We start from the raw sequence: 20,633 nt of genomic DNA on the forward strand, positions 1-20,633 counted from the left end.
CAGTTATTAAAAGCAGAAAGTGCAGAGTGCATACAGTGTATGAATAAATAGTGAAAGGATACGGTGTCAACAATGTTCATTAAAAAGGCTAACTGCTGCAGGAACAAAAGACGTCCTGAACCTCTCCATAATTCCGCAAATGAACGTAAACAATGAACATGGCTATAGAGTGCTGCAGGAATGAGTCCTAAAACCTAGAAATGAGTTAGCATTTTTGCACTTACGGTTCCCTCGTCTGGAAGTCAACGGGGTTTTAGTTAGATGGCTGAAATAAGGTCTGCAGTTAACACAAGATGAAGAGATTTTAATGTTTTGTTCCTACGATATAAAATGCGTCAGTAAATATCCCACTTGTGAACTTTGAAGCTTTTGTGTCTTAAAAAAGGCGGTTGCTAACAAGTGGCCAAATGAGACTATAAAACGTCATCACGCCGATACGTCCACCTTTACAGCCTCGTTGTGTATACTCACGGTCATGTCTCAGAGCTTATTTTCTGCAATAATCCAAAACCCAATGGAAAAATCAGATTGGCTTTTTGTCAAGGGAACCAGGGCGATGCTAACTTCCTGGTTGGCCTACAAAATACCTCATCCCTGCAGTACTCTATTGTTAGTACTCACAGCTGTCAAGCATGCAGCTTGTGGAAGACTCCGTGACACGCAATGAGCGTGCACACGCAGACAGGTAAGTAGACAGGCAGGTAGCAATTTAAGCGAATGAAATGATTGGACGGGTTTATTACAGTCCTACAACAGCCACAGATACCGGATTCTTTTCTTTTTTTTGGTCAGAGCATTTGATATGATGGATTGCTGTCGAAATGTAATGAGAATTTCAACAATATAACAATGTATTTGAACAGAACTACCAACCCTACCTTTAATACAGAAATGAACATTGAGAAATGGCGATGAATATGCGTCAATAGTCCAGCAGCATGCAATTTATTGTCATTCTGTAGTCAGGAAAAAAAAATGTTTTTAAATGTTACTGTCATGAAATCATGAAAAAGTAAGTCAAAAAATTGACATGCAAGGTTACGTCTTAAATAGCCTAAAACAGACCACGTGGCCATCAGCTTTAAAAATTTGCATTGCGCGGTAACCAGTCAAACATGGGGCTGAATTGAGACAAACTTTTCTCCTCCCCTCCCTCCCTTTTATCAATTCTATTCCCTTTGTGAGCGCAGATTGAACTGAGCAGCAATAGATTTTGCGTTGCGTTGTTGAAAATAACGTGTCCTTCACAGAAGAATACAGTCATGCTTCTCATTCCAAAGTCTTAATGCTTTTTCCTTGAATAAATCATCCACATCTATTGACTCCTTTTCATTTCACAACACAAGCCCGCCATTCAAAGTGAAAAGAAAAGAGTCTGAATTACTTCAAGCTGGAGAGTTACCTTGCATAGAGAGGAATTAAGGACCATTTGCCAATATTGTGGATCAACTATGCTGAGAAGAAAAGCAGCATTCTTGTGTTACCTGGCTGGGGAATACAGCCACAATGGACTTCAAACAAGGACCAGAGCACAATCTGCGGATTGATTTTTTACTTGAGGGACCTTGGACTTTTCACAACAAACATTTTCCAGCAAAGACAAGCATAAAGGGAAGCATTTGAATAGTCGTTGTATTACCCTCTTGCCCTTTGTCAGGAAGAATGTAGGCTGTTCACTGCGCGTCAAAGGATGACCTCAATCTCATAATTTATCATTGTGGCGCGGGGAAGTAAAAAGCGCCCTTTGGAAACAGTTGTTTGGCATTGTTCACAAGCTATTTGGTGTGGTTTATAACTTGGCAAGTTTTCTTGGATTTTTGTATACTTGCCACCTTCACTTGCCCTTGTGTGTTGCACAATGGTCTCTAATACAGAATAACCCAAAACAATGATGAGCAAGGAATAAATAATACCTGCACTCTGTAAAGCGGAAAGAAAATTAAACTGTTTTCCAATTCCCTTTTCAGCCATACAGGAGAGGTAGTAAAAAGTTTCAGCTTCTGATTTCAAATAAGGCCCTGTCTACACGTATACAGATATCTTTAAAAACGGATATTTTCCCCTCCATTTAAAACAAAAAAATCTGTCCACAAATATCTCCGTCCACACTCGAACGCAAAAACAACTCCGAACGCTAGCCGTAACATTTAATGTCACCACAAGTGAGATCACAAGTTAAGGGTCAATGAATTTTGTTACCACCCTTCTCACTCCCTTTCCTTCCGCTTCATTACAGTCAGTTCGATAACGGTTATTGTTGGTGGGGGGGTTGGGATTCCTGTTCCAACTGCATGACTGTCATCACTCTGCTGTCATCACCTGTCTCTTTACATGCATAAATGACAAAAGGGAGCAGGGTTCTAGACTAACTTTTTCACCATCCTCCCAGAGCCGTCCCAAAATACAACCTAAACTGTCCCAAAATGAATGCGGACAGTCCCGAATTTAAAATCTTTGTTTTTCTACACTATCATCAGTTAATCATTCAAAGTGACCTTTAACATAAATCAAATATCACAAGTTTGTATATACATTTATAATTTATCCAAAACGTATTTTAAAGTCATTTTATTGTTTTTTTTTATTTATAATTTGCTTGTTTATTTTGATTTTGATGTTAACAATGCAGCTAAGATAAATTTAAATATTTTTTATGTGTGAAAAGTCGCATTTGGTCAAAAAACAAGATTTTGCATATGGGCCCCTAAAAAGCTAAAACCGGCCCTGCTAGCTGGTGCGTCCTAAAGTTGGAGGAGCTGCTGGACAAGATGCTCCTGTCATGGGGACATGTTGGTACGGACAAAATTTGACGGAGGGAACTCATTACAGCCTTATTACCCAAAGGGGACAAAAGGAGGAGTAATTAAGTAAATAAGTGGTTAGAATTAGTAACAGGATTTGAGCTGTTGCGGAGTTTTGACTCAACTTAACGTTATCATAAGCTCACTCACGGTAAATGTCAACGTTGGCTGCTGACACGTTAGCGAGCGTTAACTGTTACGTTACCGTTAACCTCAATCAGTCTGACGTTAGCTAACTGGTGTGTGTGTGTGTGTGTGTGTGTGTGTGTGTGTGTGTGTGTGTGTGTGTTTATGTTGTCAAGGATATTTAATAATAACGGTGCGCTACACAAAACGTGCAGTCATTTTCATCGCCGTTGATTCTAATGTAACAGGTATTTTTCTTTCAACTCTCGTCCCAAAATTATTTTTCATCTTCCTCTATCATATTTTTTTCACCCTGGGACATCCTTAAGCACGAGCCCTGAAAGGGAGGTCATTTAGGTTTATGTCCATAGCCCTTCTGAGTGCTCTAAACCTCTATTTTTCAAATATAAAGTAGTAATTAGTCGGGAGCAGCACTAACAAAACGTTAAAAAAAGTTGGTAGTGCGCCATCTTTGTTATTGTTTGTGGCGCATGCTCAGTACACAAAGCAACAAGGGGCATGCATGAAACGAGAAGAGGACGTCATTGTTTCCCAAATGCCCCGTTTCACACGTCCACGCCGATACAAAGTAACCAGAGTTTTAAAAAATCTGAACTTTAGAAGGCGTTTTCAAAAATGTTGTTTTGGGGTTTTTGTGATCCAAAACACAATATTCATTTTTTTAAATCTCTGTATATGTGTGAACAGGGCCTAAATCTTTAAGAAAGAGTCAAAGTGAATATGCAGGTGTGATGGTTGTGAGTTTCATTGTGGGTACTGTAAGCCGGCTGACTATCCCTGCTGCTCTTTAAGGTGCCCACACTCCCACCTGAGTGACACTCACTTGAGCTCTGCTCCAGTCTCTAGCCCCTCTAACAGCAAGATAAGACTCTTATCGCCTCCAAGAGTGAAGATTTGGCCTCAATCCAAGAGAACCAACGGAGCAGGAAAACCACTGTCTAGACACTTAAGGTGAACTAAAAGCAACAATGCTCTGTTTGACAGGAAATACTAAAGGGCTGTCGCTGAGGCGCGGCACGCCGAGCAGGCTGTAGTTCAGACAATGTCATTGTACGAAAGCGCCTCACCAAATCCCCTTTCCTGCAGTCATTTTTTCATCACCATCTACCATGAACCTCCTGCAGGACAGGGGAGGTGGGAGCACACATGCTATCCCAGAATGCCATGAGCTGCAATGCCTTTAATGGCTATGTGATACATATCGGAGTGCTGAGGTGACCTGATGCAGTATTATAGCCCAGTAGATTAAAGGTGCCCTGTGAAGTTTTATTGTAAACAAACAAAGTTATGTTTACATTCAGTGTAAAGGCCTGCGATTAATTCGTAAGTCAATAAATGTATTTAGAACTGTTGTTTTTGTCAGTTTCGATTACTTTGAAACAGACTGAGAATATTACATGGCGAAAAAAAAAATTTTCCCGGAACAAGGTTGATTTTTCTGAGCTTTTGCACCGCAAATAAAAGGCATCGACAAATCACGTTGTGCGGAACAGACATATTCAATACATACACTATTGTGTACAACAACACAGAGGCTCCGTGGTCCAAAACAAGACGGCAAACTTTATTACTGCTTTTGACCTTGACAAAGGTTGACAGCGCAGACCAGATCCACTCCTCCAGTCCTTACCTTTCACAATAAAAGCCCCTAGACATAAACACTGCGTAACTGTTTAACCTAGGCAAATTCACTCGGAGCACTTCGCTGAAAGGAAACTAAAATAGCTTACAGTAGCTTAGGCTGTACCAGTGGTTCTCAACCTGGGGATCGGGACCCCCAAGGGAGTCCCAAGATCATTTCTGGGGGGTCGCCAGATGGTTGTGCAGAAAAACATATTTTAGACTGGGGAACGGTATTTACATTACATCGCCTCAGATTTTATTGAGTGTGTTTGTGAGAGTTAAAGTGTGCATGCACATGGTTTTCTGAACGGGGATTTCCGACGGGTCAGGGGGGAGAAAAAAGATTCGAAAAGATTGAGAACCACCGGGTTATACAACAGTTTACCTCAGACAGACTGGGTCAATAGAATACCCGGTAGTTGGTCCTCTGCCTGCACGAATCTATTTGAATCTTTTATTGAAAAAGAGTTGCAAATTTGTATCATCGGTGGTATGAATATTTTCAATGCATGATATTCACCTGTGACAAAATTTTCACGTTGTTTATTGGTCACGCCCCCCGGCGCGTAAAGGCCTTTGCTCACCAGAAGTCGTTGCATGCATCCTTGAGGCCTGACAAGTGTGTCGAATGCATTTCTTTCCTCATTTAACATTCGGCAAGACAATATTTTAAACCATGCATTGTTTACATCGATTGTTTGCTAGCCTGCAGTCACCTTATTCTCTGCCTGTGTTGGTGCATTCTGTTTGCGTGTTACTGAAACTTGCTGAGTTTATGTGATCAATCGAACTCGGTGTGCATGAATTTTGTTTACCAACATAAAGTTACCGTACATAATTGTTGTGAGGTAACACAGTGAAGGCTTTTTCAACTAAACTGCATTCCCCACACAACAATGCTGTAACACTGACATAAATTAAAGCTGACTTGATGTCCACTGTGATACATAAGAGTCTAATAACATATTTTCATACAGTACAGAAATGAATGGAAACTAAATTAAAAACAACATTTGTTAATAATAATTAATAATAATAGGGTTAATATTGTTACACCTGTAACTTGTTTTCTAATGTAGCACTGCTGCAGAACTAGAATGGAAAACAAACAACTTTGTCTTGTTAAAATCTAAATATAGTTATAATTACACTGGCAATTAAATTGCCTTTAATGTTACTATGAGAACAAAAAAAGACTCAACAGAGATTCAACAACAAACAGCAGAGTGCTGTGCCATCTCGTCTGAACATCAGTGTGTTGTGGTAAGGCTTCCTTAAAAACAAGGCTGAGCAATGAGAGATAGCAGCAGCTGTGGGTCGGAGCGTGCAGGAACACGAGGCTATTTGTGCTATCTAACACCTCTTTAGAAACTCACCTGCAGGTTTTTTTTCTCTCCACACTTTGTTTTAGTAGTAAAACACAACTTCAAACCAGCCAGGTGACAACACCTGGAGGTGTTTAGGTACAGAATGAGTGCATTTTATAAAATGTCTGCTTTATATTCTGTACAGTAAACAGAGGAGATGCAAAGAGAAAATAGGCATTAACAAACCCGACCATAAACACCTTCTGTATTCATATATTTTCACATTCAATTTTCAGTTTATACCTACATCTGTAGGTATTTGTCAACCTGGGGTGGCCCTCCGTTGCACCGGCTCACTTACAGGTTCCTGTTTTGCTCATTTCAAACAAGCAGCGGTAAAACACTTCAGTTCCTGTGAGGTTAGCTGGAAAATGGCCATTTATTTCTATGAAAATGCTCCAAATTATTCATTTAGCATTGCTTGGAGTTAAAGGCCCAATCAGTCATTTTTGGACCACATAAGGTATATTCACATGTATCATTGAGGGATTAGATGAAAAAGGAGGATTTTGTGAATTTATTAACTGATCATACATACATTACTTTAGAGCTGCAATGATTAATCGATTAGTTATCAACCATTAAATTAATCTGCAACTATTTTGATAATCGATTAATCAGTTTCAGTAAATCTTTAAGAAAAAAAAAGGGAAAATTCTCTGATTCCAGCTGATTAAATGTGAATATTTGCTGGTTTATTTACTCCTCTATAACAGTAAACTGAATATCTTCAAGTTGTGGACAAAACAAACAAAACAACTAATCGATTGATCAAGAAAATAATACGTTGAGAGACCCCTTCCCTCCGCGTCAGGGTGCGGCATCGCCCTGTCGGCGATTCTTTCACAACAATGACCAGCTCGCTGTACATTATCCCTTACTTAAAACATGTATGTGGGGAATCTTTAATATGATAAATTGTTGTCTGGTGTTAGTCTGCATATTAAAAGACCTGCCAGTCACTTGACAGACATGCAACAGATAGTGTGTACAGTAGACATACACAGTTAAATTATGGTAGAAACAGTATGACAGTATTAGGTAGATCATTGATTCTCAAAGTGGGGTCTGTGGCATGCTTTCAGGGGGTTCGTGAAATAATTTGCAAAAATTATAAAATTGTGCTGTATCATAAAAAAAAGTGCATATCTACAGACAGGGACCATTTGCGCCAAAAAAACAAGCATATTGTGTCCGGTACTTCCACACATGTTAGCTATGGGCCAATAGAGACTCTGATATGACTGTGACACACAGCAATGAGTTAATTATTTTAAAGGTGAAGCACTTACTGAAAGTCAGCTTTAGACTGGTACGTTTAAAGATCCGGATTTATTAGGACGATGCCAGTCTTGCTATTGTTCATTTTCTGAAAGCTTTTAAGATCAATCACTTTGAAATATAGGCCATAAATTAGGGGTGGGAAATTTTTTTATTTTTTTTTTACAATTTTTAAATCAATTTTTTAATGCCAGAATCAATATATTTGCTTCATTTGAGTTTATGCGGAGGTAGAAGGAAGTTACTGCTTTTATTGTTGTAGTCTGAGTAACGTGATGTCATATCCGTTCCGTATCCGTCAACCAAAACAAACCGCAGCCGGCCGCAGCGAGGAAGTACACAACAGTGGAGGGTCCACGTGGATCCAACCTGCACACTCACATGTTAAATCCAACATGGTAAACAATACACATCCAGTAAAGTATGGAAACACTTTGTGTTTCACAAATTGACAGGAAAAGCAGAGCTAGACATCACGGCTAAAGCTGCATGCTAACTCTGTCATGGACAGGAAACGTTATCGTATTGTGGCAACGTGCGGTCAAGCCAGCCGTCACTCTCATCTCCGTGGTCAAATCGGCTGACGCTACAACTGTAGAGCACCCGTATACTGACATTTATGTTAAATGCATTCAAACGGCCCCGATGGAGCTGAACATGGATGTATAAAGAGAACAGAGAAGTTAGAGGAAATATACATGCTTGACCACGTCCAGTATTTAAAATAAGGTGTTAACAAAGGGAACTCTATATACAAAATACATATATGGATATAAGATTGATTGGATTATATTCACCAGAAGTATAACACATTACATGTCCCTTATAAATTACAGAAAATACCACTCATTTGTGAGGGAAATGTCTTTATTTTTTAATTTTTGGGTTGCTGGAAAAAATGTATAAATAATGCCTGACAATGACTGATATATTTGACTTCAAGACATCTCTGACTACATACATGCTGAAAATAAATAATTTTACTGTATCAATTTAGAAATTTCCCAAAGTAAAAGTCCCTATAAGTGTATGATTCAACTTTTTCCCATTGTCTAGTGTTAAAAAAAGTTAACAAAAATCACAATAAAGAATCGCAATACTTGTAGAATTGCAATACTTATAGAATCGGCACCCAAGTATCGCGACAGTATGGAATCGGGAGATAGGTGTATCGTCCCTGCCCTACTAGAAATGCTGTCAAGTTGTGTCCAAATGCAATCTGAATAAAATCTCCCTCTGTTTGAAGGTATATAAGTGGTATTAACATCATTAAAATTAAAAATGTGTTTCTGTTTATCACTATATGAAACATGTCTGAAGTATTTAGGTTGAAAGGTTCTAGCATACAAATATTTCCAACGGCATAAAAATGGTAGTAAGCATGCCCTTAATCTGTTACGATTATGGGGGGTCCTTGGTAAATGTTCTCCCCTGTAAGGGGGTCCCTGGCCCCATAAAGTTTGAGAACCCCCGGGGTAGATAGATTACAAACGACTATGAAGAATCACAGCAGATTTAGGGTCTTGGTGGTGGCCGACGTTCCTGTTAACATTTGGATGGCAGATAGTGCCTTTAAGTGAGCGGTGAATTCCCTGGCCACATGTGACCCCTACTGGTCACTAGAACGGAGTCCTAACATGAAAGCTCGCCTGTTCACATCTCTCCTTTAGCTTCCCCTCTCTTCTTCTTTTTAACTGCAGAAGTGCTGACACAGTCAAATAAACACTTGAGGTGTGTGGACTCCCCATTCTCTCGCTAAAATCTTAGGATATATGGTGCTCGTGTCCCGTCAACGGATTCAAGAATGCACTGAAATGCGGCCGCTGATTTCCAACTTGACCGAGCCAAACCCAATGCAGGACAAATCAGGAGGCAAATTGGATGTTTTTCTTTTTTTTTATGGCAGTCTTTAAGTTCAGCAATATTTCACATAGCCAAGCCCTTTTCTGGGCAAGGGGGTGTCGGGGAACATTTGTATTGACTTGCATGTCAATGTGTTGCCTCTCATCATTTGATTGAACCCTGCCAGTCTCGATCGCAGGGGATTCCACAGTCTGCCTGTGCCATTTACTGCCAGGGCCCTAAAATCCAAATTGACCCAGACAGACACACAAATGGAGTCTTTTTTTAGCAAATAAAATGTGAAAATTAGAGATTCGAGCCAGAAGACACTTTGCTTTTTTTTTCTGTGTCAAAACTGCAGAAAGTTTAAGATGAATGCCACGGACATAATGTTCAACTCCTCGTGGATGAATTTCAAACACACGGGATATAAGCAATCGCCCTCATTACTACTGCGTGACACTGTAATACAACTAATTTACTTGATAAATCTGTGTTGAAATGGGGAGTATAGAATGTAAAATATATCCCCTTCAGCAGAAGCCGCTGTAGAGCCATCTCAATGGGATATTCTCTGTTTAGTAATAAATGGTCTTTTAAAATTATAAAGTGCACATACACATTTTTTCTAAAGTACCTCTGGTGCCGAAAATATATTCACGTACATTTCTGTTAAAGCTACAAGGACAATAATCATTCAAATTCTGCAAAGATTTACCAAGAGACAAGCAGTCAGGAGAGGAAAGGAAGCTGGACTTGAAATATTTGCACAAAATAATCATCATAATGTTACTTGAGGTAATGTTCAGTGAATACATCAAATAATCTAGCTTTTCCTTTCAGTGTTTAACAACTCCAAATGAATAGTAGATACCAGTAAAAGATGAGGGATTTTTATACACAGTGAGCAGGCTGGTGTTGGGTGTGAAGGCTGGTCCTGGTTCAGACAATATCTAATTTAAGTCTAGCAATGCCATCTAGTGGAGGGAGGGATTTTAACTTGCTCACTCTGACCTTCCCCTCTGTGTAACACATATAGAGACTTTGGCTATTTAATGCTATACAACATACACTATTATAATGATGACTGTAATTGTCAGTGCTAAAAAATAGTTTTAAATGGGTGGATGGATGCAGTGGCTTAAAAAAAAAGTATCCAGACCCCTTCACACATTTTCTTTTGTTAAAGATTCAATTCAAAATAGAATAAATGTACTTTTTTGCATTTAATTCAATACACAATAACCCATAATGACAAAGCAACATGTTTTAGAAGATTTACATAATTATTGATAGAGTGAATATTGGGTTCTTGGTCACCTCCTAGATCCGGATTCTGAGTTCTGAGGTAGAGTCCTGGGCCAGGTTGCACCTAGGGATGAACCAATACCGATACAGGATCAGATACCGGGCCAATACTGACTCATATAGCTGGATCGGGTATTAATGACAATGGGGCCAATCTATTCAATTTAAGTTCTATGTTGATATACGTTATATACTGGAATTTGAATTCCTGTTTAAGTTTTGACCATTTTTTATTGCTGCCTTTAAAATGTTTACACTTGAATTATAATTCCTGTTAATTTTAAATTGTTTTGTGTTATAGTTGTTGGTGTATGATTTATTATTTTTTTTATAAATAACAATTCAGTAAATTTATATCTATGTATGTATTTGTTACAATTTGTTTTACAAGCCTGTTGTTTCCTTACACATAACAGAATAATCCCAGTCACTTCCACACAGTGAGGCACACAGCTTATTAATTAAAGACTGGTATCGGATCGGTACTCGGTGCTCAGCTGATACTTAAAGCCCAGGCATCCCTAGTTGTACCAGCTGCCCTTTTAACTCAATCTTAGTCTTGTTATAATGTAAGTGTTTAACTAAATGGAGCTTTCCGCATCACTAATTTAAAACGGGTTGCACCACGCAGACTAGTTCTCACACAGGGATACATTCCATTTTTACTAAATATTTACACCCAGAAATCACAAGGTGTCATTAATACGCAATTAGAACTGAACCAACTGATATGGCTAAGGTTAGCTTGCTAACATATTAGTAGGGGTGATATATTAAGTAGGGGTGGGAATCCCCAGAGGCCCCACAATACTCATGTTACATAAGTCTTATTGCAATTTGAAATATTTTCCAATAAGCTGAGTATTGAGATAATATATATTGTGATATATCGCGATTTATTACCTTTTTTCAACTGCAAATTAAGCTGTTTGTCACCTGTTTTATCTAATAGGATAAAGTTTTCAATCTGTTCATCTCAGAGTTTTCATTCACATATTTTGAGGTCAGAGGTCAAGGGACGGACCCCTTTGAAAATGGCCATGCCAGTTTTTCCTCGCCGAAATTCAGCACAACTTCGGAGCGTTATCTGCCATTCTTTCTGACAAGCTGACATAACATTGTTGGTACCAATCGATTTGATAGGTTCTAGTGGTTTTAGTTTCATATGATACCAACTTTAAGACCGTTGAGCCCGCTACAATCACTGAAAGACGGAATAGCATCCGCGTCCGCCGGCGGGATAATAATAAGAGAATAATAGTTTATATAATAAAGATCAATACTTGATGTCCGTGTATCGATACAATATTGCAACGCAAAATATCGCGATACCATGCTGTATCGATTTTTTCCCCCTCCCCTACTGTTTAGACTGAAGAGCAAAAGAAATAATGTTAGTAAAGTCAGACTACGTGGCCAAATAATATTGGTTAGTTTAGCATAATTAGATGTTATCCACTTATTCTAAATGAATACTACTAACTCTGAAACACATATTTCTCCATGTTTTTATATAGAAATAAACCACCAAGTCATACCCACATTTACAAAGGATTGTCAGTCAAGTTCTTAATATATCATTTGCCCCCCAGAAACAGAAGCTGTTATATTTGTAACTTATGCTATAGTTTGTGATGCTACCTTGTCTACACTGTTGATTTTCTTTTTTTATTGGAGGTGCTGTTTCATAGCAACCGATTTGCACGTGATTAAAATTCTTTACTAGCTAAGACATTTCTTATGTTTTGATGGTGCAAACCAAGTTAGTAAATCACTAGTTTGAAACCAGCTAATAGCTACTAAGATTTTAGGAAGCTCTTTATACACAAAACATTAGTGGTGTATTTAGGACTAGCTGGTGCAACCCCCAGTCCTGGAGGTTCCAAATTTCTGCTTTTATTCCTTTGGCCAGATTCATGCCTCAACACAGAAGCCATTTTTTGACAGCAGACATGTCACAGTAGAAAAAGCACAGGTTTACATAATTAAATTATTGATGGCTGGATTCCATTCAGCTGCTTCAGTTTCAGGGTCCTGGTAGTGTTCATGCTGGCTCACTGTCACACTGTCATGGCTTACTGGGACACTGAATAGAATAGAATAATTTGTATTAGTAACACCTGTGCTTTGCAATAACAAGTCAAAATGTCTGCTGTGGAAAAAAAAGGCTTGAATGCTGACAGTTGGTTTTTGGTTTGGACGAACACCGTGAGTCGTGGGACCTTTACACAAAGGCATGTCTTTCTAAATAATGTCCAATCAATAGAATTTGGCACCAACGGAGTGCAATCAAGTTACATATCTCAAGGATTATTAAAGCAAACAGGATGCACCTGAGCTTCATTTAGAGTGCCACAAAAAACAGTCAGAAGACTTTTTATTTGTAATGGATTTGCAAAACAATCTACAAACATGTTTAGAGCTGCAAGGATTAATCCATTAGTTAGTCGACTATTAAATTAAACACAAACTATTTTGATAATCGATTCATTGGTTTGAGTCATTTTTATGGGAAAAAAGGGAAAATTCTCTGATTCCAGCTTCTTAAATGTAAATATTTTCTGGTTTCTTTATTCCTAAACTGAATATCTTTGAGTTGTGGACAAAACAAGACCTTTGAGGACGTCATCTTGGGCTTTGGGAAACACTGATCGACATTTTCACAATTTTTATGTCATTTTATAGACCAAACAAGTAATCCCTTAATCGAGAAAATATTCGACAGATTAATCAACAATGAGAACAATCGTTAGTTCAGCCCTAAACTTAGCCCTTTTTCTTGGTCATCATGGTTTATCGTGTATTAATTTATGGCCAAAAAGTATGTTTAATCCACACAATAAAACACAATAAAGTGATCAAAAAGTGAAGGGGTCTGAATACTTCCCAAAGCCACTGTATACCCTGACCGCAACATTAATTGTTTAGTGTTGTATTCAAAAAAGTATGAACTTTGTAATACTTGGAAATGGGCATTTTATGTTTTATCAATACAGTGCACCCTTTACATCCTAACCCTGCAAAAACGTTTTCCATCAAGACAACTAAAATAAAAAAAACGAAGAAAATATATCTATGGAGATCTGACAAATTCCATTTTTTTAAATCAAGAATTAAAAACAGGGTCTGAAATTAGCACCCACCACCCGCTGAATGCAGGTAAATTGTTGGCAGTAAAATCCAACAAAGGCCATCCGCAACTTTGGCAGACAGGGAAAACGCTGGTTATGGGAACAGAGAATCAGTTCCCGTTGAGAACCGGTTCCTAATTGTCCCAGTTCTTGGCATCTCATGCCTTCATGACAGTTGATTCCTCTTATTGATGCTTTCCAATAGATAGGCGTGCACAATGACGCAGGCTGTATCATGTCTCAGTTTGTTTGGGACCGGAGCCACGGTGGAGAGAAAAAAAAGCACTGAAAAGCGTGGCGCTACTAAACCTGAGGGGGCGAACCCTATTTTTTCCCCGATAAAGCAACACTGTGAACAACAAACCTGTTGAAATCAACAGGAGGAGAGTTAGTGACGTTAGCTGTTAGCCTGTTTGGCTAAATAACGGAGCTACTAACGTTAAAGGAGGTTCAATTGAATTACATTATGGTGCGTTCAAGCTATGAACGCAAATGAGTATTGGACGAAGGTAAATTACAACGTTATCATGATGTGTTCAAATGCAATTTTGTAAAATTATAAGTTTTTGGCGAGGAGCTTGAATAAATGCAGTTGTTTGATGGAGATGTTTTCAGAGCAAAATAAAATAGATATTAGAGAGGGAATTATGATCTGTTTAACTTCCTAACATTAGCTCTAAGCAGCTTCTAATACATCATTTAAATTGCCAAAAAATATATTAAAATAGAAAATATTTAAATAATCATAATCATTTCCATTGTGTATTTTTATGCAAATAACCACTATAGATGACAATAGCAAAGCACAGTACTGTGTACAGTACTCCAAAAAATAGGGCTCCCCTGAAGCTACGGTGTAATTCAAACACTGGAATGTACAATGTATATAATGTTTTTATGTAAAATATATCGAATGACATCAGATCTAAAACGTTTTATCATTCATTAAGAGCAGAGATTTTAAATGTGGCAAGTAAAATTTCTGAGTGGCAGACAAAAAAATATACTTGCCTGCCACAGAGGAAATGAAAAAAGTTAATTTCACCCTACTTAAAAAACATGAATATTTCTCATTGTACTGTACCTGCACTGAATCTGTTTTATTAATTCTAATTTTATCTTAATCGTCTATTTCATGTTGCCATATTTAAATCCTATTTACATGTCTTCTGTAAAGCAAGTAGGGTCAAGGGAAGACAAGGCAAGTTTATTCATTCAAGGAAAAACTTTGCTGTTGGAAGTTACTGTACATTTAGGAGGGTATTCTTTTTATTATTATTCTATTATTATTATTATTATAACTGAAATCTTTCTGAATATATCGGCTGCGAGAAGCCAACATCCTGCACAGACTTTCACCTCCACACATGGTAATCTCATAAAGTCTGTGTTGAATTTGGAGTTTTGTCATTGGATGGCACGTAAAGGACAGAAAAAAAGGAGACAGAGACAGAAAGTGAGACACAGATAACGGGCCACTTGGCTCTTTTAAGTCACAAGATGCAGAAGCAGATGGCAGCAGAGGCAGGTAATAAGATGACAAAAATGCCCAGAGACACAAATCCACCACTCAAATGTTTCTTTCATTTTCAAAATCAAAACTATATTACCTTACGGGCAACCTCAATGGGCAAAGAGATACCTGAGGCCACCTGGATCCCACTCCAAAGAGTTAGCCAAGACAATTTCCCTCAAATCACCTGCTATCTTAATCTGACAGCCAGACTCGATTACAAGGCGTAAAAATTGCTTTTCTCGCCACCAGCAGTGGTTGGGAAATTATCTTAATTGTGTCATGATTATGCCTCAAAGCTCTGGTGAGAGCTTTACATTGCTCCTTCCTTTCAAATACACAGGAGCGCGTTGAGAGTGCACCTCTATCGGCTTTCAAGAGGAGAGAGGATGAGAGGGAAATAAATTCATCTCCGCTCTTTACTGTCTGTTCGAGTATTCCACAAAACAGGCACACGTGTAAGCCACAAAAGGGAGGGGATTTCTCAAATTCTTGATATTGAAAGAGCTAACCCAGGAAAAAAAATTAACACTGATTACAAATTGCCCTTTAGGTTTTAAAAGGGGTAACGGGGTACGGTAGGTAAAGGTAGGTATTTATTAGTTTAGATTGCATTTGTATCTTGTTGCCATTTGAGAATGGGTTGCTAACTCTTTGTTCTGGTTGTGTACAACATGTACGTTATGTTAGAGAGTCAGTGAGTATCAGTGGTCCACTTAAACCACAGTGGGACATACTGGGACCAGCTGTTGTATTAGAGGGGCCAGTTAAAGCTGAACCTTATAATCTAAACACTTATTTCAGCTGTGGTGAGGTTCAGAAGCCAAATCACACCTATCATCTAAAGAAACACTTTTATTTCTATGTAAAGAAATAAGGTAAATTACATATGGTCATTTTAACAACAAGTTAACCAATTTAAATAGATTCATTGTTAACAGAAAATGTATCTATTTTAGGGAATTTTTCTGTCTCCATCTCCCCCGTTTCATTGCCCGGGACTTCGCTGCCGCACTACTGTACACACGCACCTCTACACACAACAAAGAGCGATAGCCATGTGAGAATAAGTAATAATAATTAATGTTGAATATGAATAATGAATACGAACGAAACAAAGCATTCGAATACTGATTTGAAGGTCGAATACCGACAGTCGAAGCTTTGTGTCATCTCCCATTCCCTTTAAAAGACAGGTGCGCCTGCACATTGGCACATTGCTATTTAAAAGGCAAATTCTGCAAATTGGAGAAGCGAGCGGTTTTCTGCTGAGGAAACGGATCTATTACATTTTTTTTTTACCATTATCATGGGAAGAAAATACCAAAATTTGGTGTTTCCTCCGGAATTTTATTTAGTTTTAGTAGCGAACTGTGACTGTTAAACGTTGGCCCTCTGACCCCCCCACCTTCCCTCGTCAGGAAAAAAAGGAAAATGACCAGCCTAGCTTACTGTGTCCTCTCTTATAGTACTGCAAAAGTTACTTATGACAATTCCACCTCTGAAACAAAAATGAGTGCAGCCTCAACAATGCAATGAGTAAACAGCAGAGTGAAAGTGAGAGTTATCACCAAAACAAAAAAAACAGCTGATTTCTTAAGCAAAATGCAAATTATCCTCCGCAAACAATGCATCATCACACAAGCTGTGAGTGCACTTCAGCGGAATATGATGAAAATGGGCTGGGATGCAAAAACGCATGACAGCCTCCACACAAAACCAACAAAAAAGCCTCCAAATCATGACAGCACACACACACAACCAAGCAACCATTAGCGACAGACACTTCAGAACCATGGACAGTGAACAGCGATCATGGCATTTTGGACCCCCACCACCACCACCGCCACCGCAACCAAGCAACATTGTTAAATAATATTACTTGGCTGGCACTGCGACCTATTAAATATATATGTTACGGTTTATTTGGAAAACGGTTATCATGCAGAATTATGGTAAATGTGCATACGGTTGGTAAATTTACAGATTGGCAGGTAATTCTTCATGATGACAGTTTTCCCACAAACCTTAAAGGGGACATCTCATGAAAAACTCACTTTTTCAGTGCTTGTGAACATACATCTGGGTATCTGGAGTGCCTTCCAACCCACAAAGTGTGAAATAAGACAACCAAGTCAGTTTTTTGTGGGCCGCCTAGATCAGAAAACATGTGATTCAACAAGCCATTCAGATTTGGCTCCCCTTCCTACGTCACATGCAGCCTCATAGAATATATCGCCCCCCCATCTGAGCATCTCCACCAACGGCTTGAGAACTACCTTTGCAAAGATGCACCATATTTTTCTCACAAGCCAATCAGAGCTGACTGGGCTTTGTCGGAGAGGATCTTAAAGAGACAGGTGCTCTGTTTCAGACGGAGGGTGAATACAGGTATATTCAGACAGACGTTATGAGAAAAAAAATGTGTTGTTTGAACATTAAAGCATGTAAACATGTTCTAGTAGAAACCCAAAACACAAGTATGAACCTGAAAATGAGCATGATATGTCCCCTTTAACATACAAAACAGTGGCAGCGACAGCCAGAATAAAATCACTTGGCACGGCGGCCTATTTTGATTTTAAATCACTTACCCTTTGATGATCGCATTACTTGAAACAAAGTCCATTCTCCTGTCCTTTTGGATGAAGTGGCTGATGGCGTGGTCATGTAACTGATCCTTTAAATCCATCAGCAATTCCTTTTCAATGGAAATTAAGGCCAAAGTGATGAATGTTGGCTGGGCTCTTCCAGAAATGCTATAACCTACATGACGGTGAGTTCAGTGTCGAGTTGGGGCAAAGCTCTCTATCAAACTGAAGGCAGCATTGGGAAAATGGTCACTGAAACGCCTGGACTGTTGTGGATCCAGGAACGCCAGCTTTTTGTGGTCACTAAAGCCGTTTACAATCTGTGTTAGGATGCTGTCAATTACGCTGCAGTAGAGCTCCCTGTACAGTGAGCAAACGTCTCCTTGAGCCCCACTGCCACGCGGAGGGCCAACCAAAGCCTGAGTTTCTTCATAGACCCTGTCAAACTTTTCTTTCTCCTCTTCAGTTGTTCTGTGTAGCTCATCGACTCTGGCCAGGCAGAACTGAATATCCAAATCTTTGTTTTGGAGGATTCCAAAGACAACATCCGAGAAGATGGCCTGGAAGGTTTTCAACCAAAATCAGAAGTTGAAGCTGGGAAGGAGGGGGATGTATCCATCAGCATCAACGGAGTGGTGTTTGTGTTCACCTAGGAGAGATACATGGCTTTTAATATATGGAAACAACTTATAGACCTCCAACACACACTGAGATTATTACCTTTTCATTTTTTTTAATAATATTATATTTTATTCCCCCACACTATCAAATGTATTTGAGTATTATTATTATTATTATTATCATCATCATTATTTAGGGCTATACAGAATAGTTCAAAGCTTCATTAATTTAATTGAATTAAATCAACTTTCGAATGCTGTGCAGCTGTTTTTTCATTGCTGTCTATTCTTTCTGTTTAAACTTGATATTTCTGCATCGTTGCAGATAAATATTAGGGTAAAGTACACTAATATCATATAGTAGTATATTCGATTTGTAGAATTAGATTCCAGTGGTGGCTGCATAGGATTGTTTCCAAACATTTCCAATAACTCTAGAGCGTTGTAAAGTCAAAAATGATTGAAAAAAGATAGATGTAATCATTTCCAAAATTCACAACATGTTTTTATCTAACAAAAGATGCTGCTTCAATCCATATTTGTTGGCGTTTAGCCTTTCAAAAGAAAAAAAAAGAGTTTGCTTTCCTGCTTGCCACACAGGGAGGCTCTCACCTGTATTAACGGGGTCTAGCATCAATCTAACAGCACCATAAATGACATTCATATAACGAAACTCAAATAAAATATGATGACAGACATTCAAGCTTCATTCAACCTCAATAGAAGCTTCGAATGTAAAAAAAAAAAAAAAAAACATAAGACACATTGCTACAGCCCTAAGTGTTATTATTATTGTCATTATTTTAAGGCTACTATCCTACCTTTCTCAACTCCCTGGTCTTCTCTGCCACTGTGAACACCAAACCACAGTTGAAGCTACTTGTAGAAGCCTACACACTGGAAAATATCATCCAACACCTGCTCATGCAGCTGGAGCTCACCTGGTGTCACCACATGTTTTACAATAGTATCTTTCAGATGACTTGAAGCGTTCTCATGGCGGTGGGATGACTTGGATAAACTTCCTAAATCAGAAAACCCATCTTTGGCCCAGGACCTGACCTCTGACCTGCACTCTGCCCATTCAACTGAGCAACTTGTGCTCTGTGGTTGAACCTGTCATCCGGGTATCTATCACCTGTAATTACTGGAGTTGAAACGCCTCTCAAACGGTTTCTGTACCTAATTAAGCTCTGGTGTTGGTCTTCCTTTGTCAATTAACTATACTTTTCATTAAAAGCTAATCTCGAAAACGGCAACATGTGTTCCTCACCAACAACACTGTTACCTGCTGCTTCCACCGTGAACTAAACATAGGAACTAACAGGCTAGCTGGCTAGTTTTCAGCGAGTTTTCGTAAGTTAGCTATAACAAAGCCCGCCAATTCAGAGTGAAGATATGATTGGTCAATTTTACTGTCATTTAAAATTAGAACTTCCTAGTTACTGCTAAATAAATCTGATAGGTCGACAAGGAGTTTATTCATTTAACCCTTCACATCCCTACACAACTCAATAGGCAGGTTTGAAGAAGGGTTTATTTCCTCAGAAACATTTTGTTTAGATGTTGATTGTCAAATTATGAATTGATAAAATCAAATTAGAACTGATGTCTTTTTAAATATTATTTGTTAGAATATCTTAGGCCCTCTCTAGCCAAATACAGGACTAGGAGTGAAATGCAAACATCACAATGTGTAGGCCTATATACTTTATAGTCAAAATGCATTTTATATATTATGAATTGTTGACAAAAGAACCCAAATGAGCCTGTTACTATTCAAACTCATAACTTTGGAAAATTATCTATTTGCTCAATTTAATTGACTGAATGCATTCATTGTGTCAATCTTCAGTATTTTGCATCTGATTCAAAGGCTTTATTTTTTTATTTTTAATTACAGTATAGACTAGGTTATAATAGCAAAATGTAATGATTAAATTATTCATGTCAGGTTTTAATAATCCAGATGAATTATAGGTCTACCAACCAGGTTGACTGATATATACAACAACAACAAAAATAGCCTACTGTAGAGTTGTGTTTCCAAGGTTCCACTGTGACGGCAGTTCTAGCATAAATGTTTACATTCATGTAACACTGACTGACCTTTTCATACTGTAGCTTTTCCTGAACAGTTTGTTTCAGGCGGTTTCCATACAATAAGTCAGCATTTCAATGAAGGTTAAATACAGGTGTTTTTTATGATTCAATGACACTGTCCTCACCAGAGATTTGTGTATAATCTATTGGTCTTTCAAGTGTTATGGATACAACATCAAAAAATGGAGGACCAGTAACCTGAGAGTCTCAGGCAAAACCAGAGCTATTGTTGCAGGTGAATTATTAATTTCTGTCTAATTTGATACAAAGTAGGCTTGTTAAGTCTTATTAGTGTATTGTAAAACA

The 20,633-nt window shown here is 38.4% G+C and overlaps 1 long non-coding RNA gene across 1 annotated transcript in view; it reads right to left on the bottom strand.

Moving 5' to 3' along the window:
* Positions 1–19,204, bottom strand: part of LOC119489040 — a 138,672-nt gene extending 119,468 nt beyond the window's left edge. Inside the window, exons 1-2 of the long non-coding RNA XR_005207082.1 lie at positions 19,046–19,204; positions 17,608–18,253 (exon numbers count right to left, since the gene is read on the bottom strand). This is a non-coding gene — a long non-coding RNA (uncharacterized LOC119489040). The remainder of the gene's footprint in view (positions 1–17,607; positions 18,254–19,045) is intronic.
* Positions 19,205–20,633: the final 1,429 nt, after the last annotated feature.

Source organism: Sebastes umbrosus, chromosome 5, assembly GCF_015220745.1.
Source record: "Sebastes umbrosus isolate fSebUmb1 chromosome 5, fSebUmb1.pri, whole genome shotgun sequence".
Taxonomy (NCBI): Eukaryota; Metazoa; Chordata; class Actinopteri; order Perciformes; family Sebastidae; genus Sebastes; species Sebastes umbrosus.